This window comes from Aotus nancymaae, unplaced genomic scaffold, assembly GCF_030222135.1.
Source record: "Aotus nancymaae isolate 86718 unplaced genomic scaffold, 86718_ANA_hifiasm-v0.15.2.pri h1tg000092l, whole genome shotgun sequence".
NCBI classification, from domain to species: domain Eukaryota; kingdom Metazoa; phylum Chordata; class Mammalia; order Primates; family Aotidae; genus Aotus; species Aotus nancymaae.
Genome location: NW_026988507.1, coordinates 6,245,535 through 6,257,103, shown reverse-complemented (window position 1 = coordinate 6,257,103; position 11,569 = coordinate 6,245,535). Strand labels below are relative to the sequence as shown.

The 11,569-nt window shown below is 42.8% G+C and overlaps 1 protein-coding gene across 3 annotated transcripts in view; it reads left to right on the top strand.

Annotated features, from left to right (window-relative positions):
- The first annotated feature begins 1,493 nt into the window (after positions 1–1,493).
- The window catches only part of TMEM117 (transmembrane protein 117), a 542,479-nt gene continuing 532,403 nt past the window's right edge, over positions 1,494–11,569 (top strand). For 2 of the 3 annotated variants that reach the window (XM_012459074.2, XM_064369843.1), the window contains exon 1: positions 1,494–1,609. The gene's annotated coding sequence lies outside the window, so the exon portion shown is untranslated. Of the gene's footprint in view, positions 1,610–6,386; positions 6,423–11,569 lie in introns of those variants that run through there. The other variant, XM_012459073.2, reaches the window with a different exon arrangement.

Genomic DNA, 11,569 nt, shown 5'->3' with positions numbered 1-11,569 from the left:
AGAAGTTGCAAAAAAGTACAACAAAAGTGTAAAAGTAAAATGTACAAAGTGCTAACATAGGCAACAACTCTTTCTGGGAAAACTTGTTAAAGCATTACAAAAGGAACCTTACTAGTTAAGAGTTCTGTAAAATGATCACAAACTGTGACTACTCTGTCTCTGTCTCTCTCTCTCCATACACACACATATATATGTGTATGTATATATATGTATATATATATTATATATGGTCATTCTTGGAAGCTAGAAAAATGTCAAATTAATGGGAAGTATGGCAGTGAATTCCCAATTATCCCCGTGCAGATTAGCTGCCCTGTGGCACTTGGGCATGGCTCTCTCTATCCCATTTCAAAATCTGCTGACATCTCAGCTCTCCCTCTTACCATCCAACTCATTCCTGAATCAGGCTACCAGTCCAGGAGAGGGCCTAGCTCTTCCTTCGTTAAGTTTGCTACTATAGGCATATAGAAATTATCCTTTTTCCATTTGATTATACACACTAGTGATAACTTCCATTACCACGAAATATAAGCATGCTGGAGAGCAGCTGTTAACACACTATAAGCAACTAGTAAACTGAAGTAGCAGTTGCTCTTAGGTGTGGCGACACATATTTGATGGAAAGGATGTTACATTCAGGAACAGAGGAATTGGTCAAATGTGGTCAAGGGGTCTTCCTGCCCTATGCTGCAGCGGTATCATTTAGGCACCATAGAATGACAGACTCCTGAGAACCTCATGTTGCAAAAAGTTTAAAAATTGTGCATGAGTGTGTGCGCTGATGTATATATGTGTGCATGCATGTACCTGTGCTTATATGTGTGTATACATATGAATGCATGAGTGTATTTGTGCATCTGTGTGTGTGTGTGTGTGTGCATATGTGTATGTGTGTGAGACTGGGCAGGTTGGAAAGTAAGTATAAGACTCCTCATACTCCCCGTGGGCTCTGCCTCTCCCCACCCGCATATCCCCACACCACCAATAGACAAAAACAGAAATGCTGTTTTGCGACCTGAGATTGGTTTCGAAAGTTTGTAGCTCTTCGAGGACATTCCAGTGGGACCCTCACTGGTTCCCTGCAGGATGGTGGATTTTCTGTCAGCCGCCCCCCAACCCCCACCAGGTTCCTGAGTCGTCCCCCGCCTGCAGCTGCCGCTCTGCAGAGGCGGGCCCGGCCCGGGCAGGCTCGGCCCGTGGCGCACGCTGCCCGGCGGCTGGAGTCAGCCCGTGGTGCTGGCGGAAGGGGAGACAGCGAGAGGGCGGGGGCGGGGAGAGGCCATGCCTCCAGCTGCAGGGGTTGCACACAGCTGGCATGATCGCGGTCACCTGCGCGGCGCCGGTACCTTTGCGCCCGCGTTGCCCGGCCCGCGGCCGCGGACTTTGCGGCTGGAGCGCGGCGCGGCGAAGCACCCGCGCGGAGGGCGCCCGGCGTAGGCGGCGGCGGGTGTGGGCCGAGCCGGTATTTATAGCTCCGTGACAGCAGCAGCGGCAGCGACGCCGCCGGCCCGTCTCGCCGTGCTTCCCAGCGAGGCCGCCGGCGCGCCAAGGGCTGTGCTCGACCGCGACTCCGGTGTTCAGTCGCCCCACGCCCCGCGCGACCCTTCGGGTGAGTACAAGGGCCAGGGCGTTGGGCGCGCCTCCCCCGCCGCTCGGTCCGGCCGCAGCGGAGCCCTCCCGGCCCGGCCGCCCGCAGCCCGGCTGCCTCCTTGTCCCTGCCCGCGAGTGCGGAAGCAGCCGCGAAGCCCCGGCCCGGCCCCCGAATTCCCGGGCGCTTGTGCTCCTGCCTTCCTGGGGATGGCAGCCAAAGAGGCAGGGTGAAGTGTCAGGGAGGGAGGCGGACGCGCCAGCCCTCTGGCTAAGGGCAGAGGAGACTCCTGGGCGAAAGGCTCTTGGTGGGAGCCCTCAAACTCTCGGCTCCGGCTCGGGGGTGCAGAGATACAGCGGGAGAGCAGACCTTGAACTTTCCTCGCTTCAGTGATTCCTAGCCTAGGAACTGAGTATAAGCCCTATTTTTCTTAATTAAATTAACAGGTTGCAGTTCATTGGTGGTGTTCTTGCGGGGGGAAAAAGACTTGGGTGTTTGAGTGTTTGCTAACTTCATCGTGACTAAATAAAACTATTTTTTTAATCCTATTTTTGAAAATGCCACAGGCCCACAAGTGTGTTCTACCCTCTGTGGAACAATGGTGTGTGCGTGTGTGTGTGTGTGCGCGTACGTGAGAGAGAGAGAGAGTAAACATCACATGTTTGTCAAGAACCCAAAAGGAAAAAAATGAGTAAAAGTATGTTGAATATAAGGCTATATGTATTGTCCACCAAATTATAAATGATATATTGTCTGAAATCCGAGGAAGGACTTCTAGGAAGCTTTCAGGATTTTGTTTTGGGTCGGAAACAACGTCTTCCAATTTATTGAATATAAAAGTAGTTGAATCCCTGTAAACCCCATTTTTGTTGTAAAGTATTGACATTTGACCATGGATATACTTTCTTTTATCCTCCCAGTCTTTGTAGTTTAAAAGTAGTTGTGGATTTTGACATTTTGACCCAGGTATTTACCCCTCCAATCCCACCCTCCATCTGATCCTTGTGATGAGAAACAGGTTCTTGACAGTTTTATCCATGCTTCTTGAAGATATCTTTAAAAAAAAAACTTCATACATGAATGAATTTCATTTAATTTATTAAATGTTATCTTCTTTGGCATTGTGTTCAGAGTATGATCATGGCAATTCCTTTTTGAGACGGAGTCTTGCTTTGTCGCCCAGACTGGAATACAGTGGTGCGACCTTGGCTCACTCCAACCTCTGCCTTCCGGGTTCAAGTGATTCTGCCTCAGCCTCCTGTGTAGCTGGGATTACAGGCGTGTAGTGCACTACCGCATCCGGCTAATTTTTGTATTTTTAGTAGAGACAGGGTTTCACCATGTTGGTCAGGCTGGACTCACCTCGTGATCCGCCCACCTTGGCCTCCCAAAGTTCTGGAATTACAGGCGTGAGCCACCACACCTGGCCGGCATTTCTTTTTTACAAACAAATCACTGAAAAAGGAGGTCTAAACGTTTTTAAAGAATATAGTGGTGATTATTTTTTAACTTTATAATGTGCTAAGGCTTATAAATATTTTGCCATTTCAATGGAAAATTGTCTCTGTTAAGAGGACCCCTAGACCTACTTTGCTTTTGAGTCTCTGTCTTAAAAACTTGCATTGATTAAGAAATTTGTTTGCCCTAGGCCTGCAGGATAGGAACAAGGGAAAACAAATCACTTAAAGATTGAAACAATGTGAAGAGAAAGTCTAGGAAGTAATTTATTGATGTAATCCTCTGAATTAGCTAAGGTACCACAAATATTATCCTGGAATCTATCAGAACCACTTATGGTGGTTTTATTGATTGACTTAAAAGGTTGCTTTTTATTTAAAAGCCCCTGTGGTCTTTTGTATTAGACTAAAAGTAAGGAGTTCTAACTTTATTTCTGTTATTATTGCTATTTGTTTTTTTAACCTGTATTAAGCACTTGCATCATGTAAAATGCTATACATAATCTTTTCTTACCTTTTTATCTAACAATTTAAGATAATATATTAAGACCTATCATTACCTCAGGACTGGTCTGTGTGTATGTATACATATGTGTGTGTTTGGGACCAGGCTGCTTGGAAAGTAAGTATAAGGCTTCTCGGCTGGGCTTGGTGGCTCCCGCCTGTAATCCCAGCACTTTGGGAGACTGAGGCAGGAGAACCATGAGGTCAGGAGATCGAGACTATCTTGGCCAACATGATAAAACCCTGTCTCTACTAAAATGTAAAAAAAATTAGCCAGGCATGGTGGCACATTTCTGTAGTCCCAGCTACTTGGGAGGCAGAGGTAGGGCAATCACTTGAACCTGGGAGGCGGAGGTTGCAGTGAGCCGAGATCACACCACTGCACTGTAGTCTGGCTATTGAGCAAGACTGTCTCAAAAAAAAAAAAAAAAAAGACTTCTCATACACCTCGTGGGCTCTGCCTCTCTCTACCCTCACATCCCATACCACCAATAGACAAAACAGAAAGGATGTTTTGCCACCTGAGATTGCTTTTGAAAATTTGTAGCTCTTTGACGACATTCCATATATCTGGTTTTTCTACCTTTCTGCCGTTTCTCCTTTTGCAGATTTGGATGTCCATTATCCAGACTCTACTCTCTCTGGCATGGAGTCCTCTGGGGTTTTTTTTTTTTCCTCACCCAAGGCCAGTCTGTTATCTATTATCCATACATCTGTTTATTCATTTATTCATCCATCAGCAAATATTTATTGAGGGCCTACTAGGTGCAAGTCATCACTTAGTATTTACTCTTACTTCCTTCCCATTGACATTTTATTCTGTATTTTATGCTCCACACAAAGGTAACTAAGAGCAATAACTTTGGGGTTGTATAGAGGTAGTTGTGCCTGTTTTTGTCAGTTGGTAGCTGTATGACCCTGGGCAGATCATTAACCTCTGGATTTCTGTTTCTTCACTGGTAAATCCTAATGGCTGGTTTCAGAAATAATTGAGAGAATACTTGGAAAGTGCTTTCCGAGAGCCCAAACCCTTAAAAGCACTAAAAAGTGTTAATTACAAGTGTGTTGTCTACATCTACTGCAACCCTCTTCATCTCAGGAAATGCATTTTCCATCTCAGGATATGGCAGTTCCGTTCTGCATTTTGCCTAGGTCACGTCTACATCCAATGCATCAGTAAATCTTTTTTTTTTTTTTTTTTTGAAGATATAGAGTCCCTTTATTGAAGATACAGTCTCAGAAAGGTTGACAAGGACACCATGGTACATCAGGCAAATGCCTGATGACAGCATGAATGCTTGTGCTTCTGGGTGGGGTGGAGGGGTAAGAAAGTGCTAAAGCATGCTTCTGCCTTAAAAACACGTGTCTTAAGAAAAATATCTATATTCTATTAATTTTTTAATTTTAATCGGTTTTTGGAGAACAGGTCGTATTTGGTTGCATGAGTAAGTTCTTCAGTGGCGATTTCTGAGATTTGATGCACTTATCACCCAGGCAGTGTACAGTGTGCCCAATGTGTAGTCTTGCATCCCTCACCCTCCTCCCACCCTCTCCCCCGAGTCCCCAAAGTCCACAGCGTCATTCTTATGCCTTTGCATCCTCATAGCCTAGCTCCCACTTATGAGTGAGAACATATGATATTTGGTTTTCCGTTCCTGAGTTACCTCACCAAGTAACTCAGTTACTTCAGTGAAGTAACTCAGGAACGGAAAACCAAATATTGGTTTCCAGTTCCATCCAGGTTGCTGCAAATGCCATCACTTCATTCCATCCCGTGGCTAAGCAGTATTCCACGGTACACACATACCACGTGTTCCCTGTCTACTCATTGATTGATGGGCATTTGGGCTGGTTCCATATCTTCACGATTGAGACTTGTTCTGCCATAAACAGAACAATTTTGTTTGTCAACTTCCCTCACATCTGACAAAAGATACTTTCTGGATACTTGCACATGCATGTTTATAACAGCTTCTAGAAAAAAGTGACTTCTAGAAAAAAATTCATATTTTAAATGCATATGTATCTACATGTCTTAATGAATATATAGTACTCACTGTACGTGTGTGCATATATGAATTTTCATATGCACATATGTGTATATACATATACAGTTTACCTTTGAACAAGGTGGGAGTTAGGGGTGCCAGTCCCCACTCCCTACACAGTCAAAAATCCATATATAACTTTTGACTCCCCAAAAACTTAATGACTAATAGTGTACTGTTAACCAGAAGCCTTACAGATAACATAAACAGTGAATTAATACATATTTCATGTTGTATGTATCATACACTGTATTCTTACAATAAAGTGAATTAGAGAAAATAAAATGTTAATTATGAAAATCATAGGGAAGAGAAAATATCCTATTTCTTAAGTGGAAGTAGATCATAAATGTCTTCATCCTTTCATCTTCACGTTGAGTAAAAGGAGGAGGAAGAGGAGGGGTTGGTCTTGCTCTTGAGGATGGCAAAGGCAGAAGAAACTACGCGTGTAAATTGCCTGCATAGTTCAACGCGTGTTATTCAAGGGTCAGTTGTACATACATGTACAAGTACACACATACATGCATAAAGTATCACTAGAATAAGGACTTTGAGATTTTTTGTTTTAGCCCTGACACAATAATGTTCAGTACACAGTGCTTAGATACGGTAAAACTGCAAAGCCTTAAAGTAGTGAACTCCAGCACACTTCTCCCAGTTCAGTGTAGTGCCAAATAAACAAACACCCTTGCATTCGCAAGACTTCAGTTTCCTCATTTCCCTTTCCCTCTCCTCTCTAAACAACTCAGATCACTCTTCAAAATAAAAAGTGAAAGGGCACCTGTTCTGGAGGTGACTACATGGTTGGAGGTGGACCGCTCATCGGTAGTTGCATGGCATTTCATAGGTTTGGATGGGGTGTTGGTTGGCTGCTTGTTTGTTATTTTCTTCCCTTGTTTCTTCCTGTCTCCGTTGTTGAGCACGGTTATTGGCATGGGAGAGATTTTCGATTCCCATTTTTGGACTGCATTCTAGCCTGGGCAATGGAGCGGTACTCCCGTTCTCTCTCTCTCTTTCTCTTCCTTTTTCTTCCTCTCCTTCATTCTTTTCTTTTTCTTTCTCTCTTTCTTTCTTCCGAGTCCAGCTCAGCCGTAGAGACCCCCATGGGTGGCACTGAAGTCATTAAGAAGCAGACACCCAGAGAGAACAGCAAAGTGGGACTATCCGAGGACCAACAGTCTTCTGAGCTGAGAGCCTCAGGGGGTTGACAGAATTCTGGGTTGCATCAGTAAATCTTATTAGTTCTCTTTCAGTGTATCCAGAAGTAGAGCTGTTTAAACTGCCTGCCTTAATTTCTCTCTGCTTGGTCCAAGTTGCATCTCTTTGGCAACAGCTTCCTCAGTAGCTTCCCTGCTTCTGTTCCTGGCCCTCCTTTCTTACAAAATATTTTCAACCAGGAAACAGACTGGCCCTTCTGACATACAAGTCAATTATGTTCCTCCTCTGCTTCCTATCTCACTCAAGGTGAAAGCCCACATAGAAGAGCTTCAAGGCCTGCTCATGACCGGATGCTACCTTGTGTACCTCATCTCTTTCATACTCCCCCGCACCTGTCATGCTACCCATCCAGTCATATTACCCTCTGTGCAGATCCCTGATTTGCTCTAAGCATGCACCTGACAGTGGCCTTTGCAACTTCTATTCCCTCTGTCTGGACCACTCTTTCCCCAGATAGCTGGTGGCTTCTCTCCCTTCTTTCCTGCCTGTCTTCTAATGTCACCTTATGATGAGGTCTTCAACTTCCCTCACACCTGACACTCCCGGTTAACTTTTCCTTGCTTTAATTTTCTTTGTGAAATTTCTTAAATTCTGTGTTTAATTTTTATCTGTTTAATATCTGTTTCCCCCAAAGAAACTATCAGATGCATGGCATCAGGGCTTTGTCTGTTAGTTACCCTAGCACATAGGCCAATGCCTGGCAAAAAATAGGCAATTGGTAAATATTGAACAAATGAATGAATGAATGTTATCATAAAATTAACAAATCTGTACATCATCACTGATTGTATCACTCTTCTGCTCTGAAACCTGTGATAATTCTCTATTCTCTACTCAGTAAAATACAGACCAACACTTTTGAATAATATTTGTTGGATTGGCTCCAAATTATCCTTAACTGTCACACATAACTCCAAGCACCTGGTGTTCCAGCCACACAGAACTACCGATATGTCTGTAAATCAGTCCCAGACGGTTTTCTCTGTGCCTTTGCACAAAATAGAAGGACTGTGAATTTTTTTTATATAAGATGACTTTATTATCAGAAACTTTCTAACTAATGTAAAGGGTAGGATTTTGGGATTTATGTCCTTGTGTGGGGAAGGCATTGAATGGAATATTGAAGCGAGGTGGCTTGGATTTAAATTGTGGCTCTGGAATAAATTAATTTTGTTATTCTTTACAAGTTACTAAACTCTAAATCTCAGTTTCAACATTTGTAAAATGGGGAAAATAATATGGTCTTCATCGGGTTTCTGTGAAATTTAAGAGATGCTTGTAAAACTCATCAACATAGTGTCTGGTATATAGTATGTGCTCAATAAATGTTAGCCTTAGAAATAGTAATTTATCACCTTGTGCTGAAGTGAGAGGTGGTGGGTGGGAGTGCGTTAGTATTGTTACTGGCCAAGTCATCAGTGCAGCCTTTGGACTCCACTACTCCTCTTCGCTTTGTTTCCCTTAGTGGAAGTTGAATGTCAGGTTGCTCCACCTTCTTCTCATCTCACCTAAACAATGAGGGAGCTTCTCTTTGTGAATGTACCACTCAGCTCATCCAGTAGATGCCTATTGATCACCCAATACGAGCCCAGTACTGTGCCATGCCCTGGCAGTAAACAGCCCCTTCTCTGAGGAGCTTATGATCAAGAGAGGGAGACAAACACATACACAGATGATTTCGCTGTAATGAGCTAAGAGATAAGATAAAAACTCATTCTCATCTGTGGTTACAGAAATGAATGTTTTAAAATGGAAAGGTTTTGCAGACTATGTGCCCTGTGTAACATAGTCCATTTGAACAGCCTCAAGCCTGGATTTAAATTAACAGTAGATTCACCAAATGATTATACTGATTGTAAAGATGTTTTATATGCACTGCAGAGGTGAAAACAGTTTCGGTTTTCTGGATGATATCAGGGTATCTAAGGAACTAAAAAGCAGGGCTGAGATGACTAGGCAAACATTCGCAGCCTGTGTACGAAGTCATGAAGTGAGGCTAAGCAGAGGTTTTATCCAAATTATTATGCAAGGGTTTGAAATTTGGGACCCTCTAGAAAATATCACATCAACTTATGGATTATGAGGCAAGAATAAATTCCAGCCAGCTTAAATGACCAATAACGGGGTCCTGTTTTGTTCTCCTACTTGAAGCTGTTAGTGGAAATAAATAAGCTGTAGGCATGATGGGAAATACCTTACTGTAAGAAACACTTCCAGCTTTGTGGTATATTAGAAAGAGTAAGGGCTAGGTTAGAAAGATTAGAAAGATTAAGGGCCCTTAGACTTGGGCATGTCCTCTGTAAAATCTTCCTCTTTGTTCTCATTCCCCCAGTGCAAAGTTGTCCAGTCCTTCCTGTGGGCAACTACTCTGTCCTAGACTTAGCTATGTCATAGAACTTGCACTCTATTGAAATTATTTGATAACTAGACTGTGAACATTTTAATAAAAGTTTATGCACATATATACATTTGTCAGTGTTTAGAAGAAGATCTGAAAGTAATTCCACCAAATTTGTGAGCAGTCATATCTCCGAGGAGAGGGATTTGGGCAGAGGAGAGAATATTGTTTAATTTTTTGTTAATATATGCTCATTTTACCTCTGTGTTGTTTTGATTTTTAAATAACTCTGTATTATGATTGTAAGACAAAAGTAATAATTGAAAAGAGGAGGCCAAGTATGGTGGCTCAAACACATAATCCCAGCACTTTGGGAGCCTTAGGTGGGCAGATCACTTGAGCCCAGAAGTTCAAGACCAATCTAAGGTACATGGTTAAAACCCTGTCTGTACAGAAAATACAAAAGTGGAACCAGGCATGGTGGCACATGCCTGTGGTCCAAGCTACTGGGGAGGCCGAGGTGGGAGGATTGCTTGAGCCCAGGAGGTGGAGGCTGCGGTGAGCCATGGTTGTGCCAGCTCTGCATCTCCACCTGGGAGGACCTCTGCATGTCATCTTGCTCTCTATCCCAGTCTTAAACAGTGTTAGTCTGGATTCAAATCCTGATGTCTCCACTTACTGCTTATGTAAATTAAACAGGCAGCAACTGCTCTGAGCCTTTGTTTTCTTCCCTGTAATGTGGGAGTGATAGTAGCATTCATGGCATGACTGTGGGAATTAAATAAGATCATGTACTAGTGCAGGATTATTGCTCAATGCTGTAGTCCTCTTTCCCGAAATAATATAAATGCTGGAGAGAAACAGCTGTCTCAGAAATTTTTTGAATGTTCTAATTTAACTTGAGCATGTGGACATTACATAGCCCATGAATCAAGATTCTGAAGTTAAAAACAACAAAAAAATAAATATGTGCTAGCCCTCCAAAATGCATATATTTAAAAAAAGAATCAAGATTTTATGTATTGGAGTTGATATGGCTGTCTGCAGGAAATGGTGATCAGGCCCTGGAATTAGCCTCATAGGCCCAGTTCACAGCTCTAATGCCAGGTGACTTTGGGTCAGTTACGAAGTCTTTGTGAGCCTCAATTTCCTCTCTGTAAAATGAAGTGATAGGAATGATAATAGCGGTATTTCAGTAGTATTTGTAAATCCTACTGCCTTAATTGTGTGTGTTCATGGTGGGAGGGAAGGTGGTGGTAGCAGCCATATCAGAATTCTTCATTGACAAAAGAAACAACAGCAACTTGTAATAACAGCTTCTTAAATAATACTTTTTTTCTAGTTCTGATGGGGATATAGGAACTATTTCTTTTTCATGACTCACTGGGCCTTGAGATGATTTTTGTGAATTTTTCTTGTTGTGGTGGTCTTTGGACATTTCCAAAAGTGTTGTGTGAAGTTGAGTTGAAAACCAACCTATTCTGGCATTCTTATACATTGAATATCATGAAAACGCGTAAAAGTTCGTTTTTGTTCTTCACTACTTGCTCTGCTCTCTTTGGTGTGAGAATCACACACTTAGGTTTCTGCTGCTATATAGCAGGTGATGAGCCTCATATTGAAAAATACGAAAAGAGAAACAAGACTCTTAACGATAGTCACCATTCCTAGGCGATCCAAGCTACAGCCCCGGGGGACAGATTTCAGAGTGTTCAACAAAGATAACAAGGGACTTGAAATTGCCTAGAAGGCTTATGAATCCAAGGCACAGTGACTATTTGCTAGGCTGAATTCTAGGACTTGAAATTGCCTAGAAGGCTTATGAATCCAAGGCACAGTGACTATTTGCTAGGCTGAATTCTATTGCCAGTCTTTTTGCATGTGTATATTGCTTTTGTAAAATAGTTATGACAAGTCTTCATTAACTAAGGTTGTGGGTTGAATTGGTATTCATCAGCCCAGAATATTGGATTGGGACTTGGGAACCTTGGAGACTATCTCAGATCTTCCATTGACTTAGGATCCTCCCCTACCAAATGTTCAGGGTTTATAAAAGATTCTCTCTCTCTCTCTCTCTCTCTCTCTCATACACACACATACACACACACACACACACACACACACACACACATTTTCTTATGTATTAGAAGTAGGTATTACAGAGTTAATGTAATTGTGTCTAGAGAAGAACATGTCTCCAGAAGACATTCAAGGGATGGCATTCCTGGGACTGGGCCCTGGGCCTGCTCTCTAGGTAAGGAAAGTGCCAGGAGTTGATCTGGCTGTTTGCAGAGAACAGTGATCATTACCCTGGAGTCAGCCTCAGAGGCTCAGATCAGAGCTCTCCTGCTAGGTGACTTTAAGCAAGTTACAAAATCTGTGTCAGCCCCAATTTCCACCTTGTAAAATGAAGTGA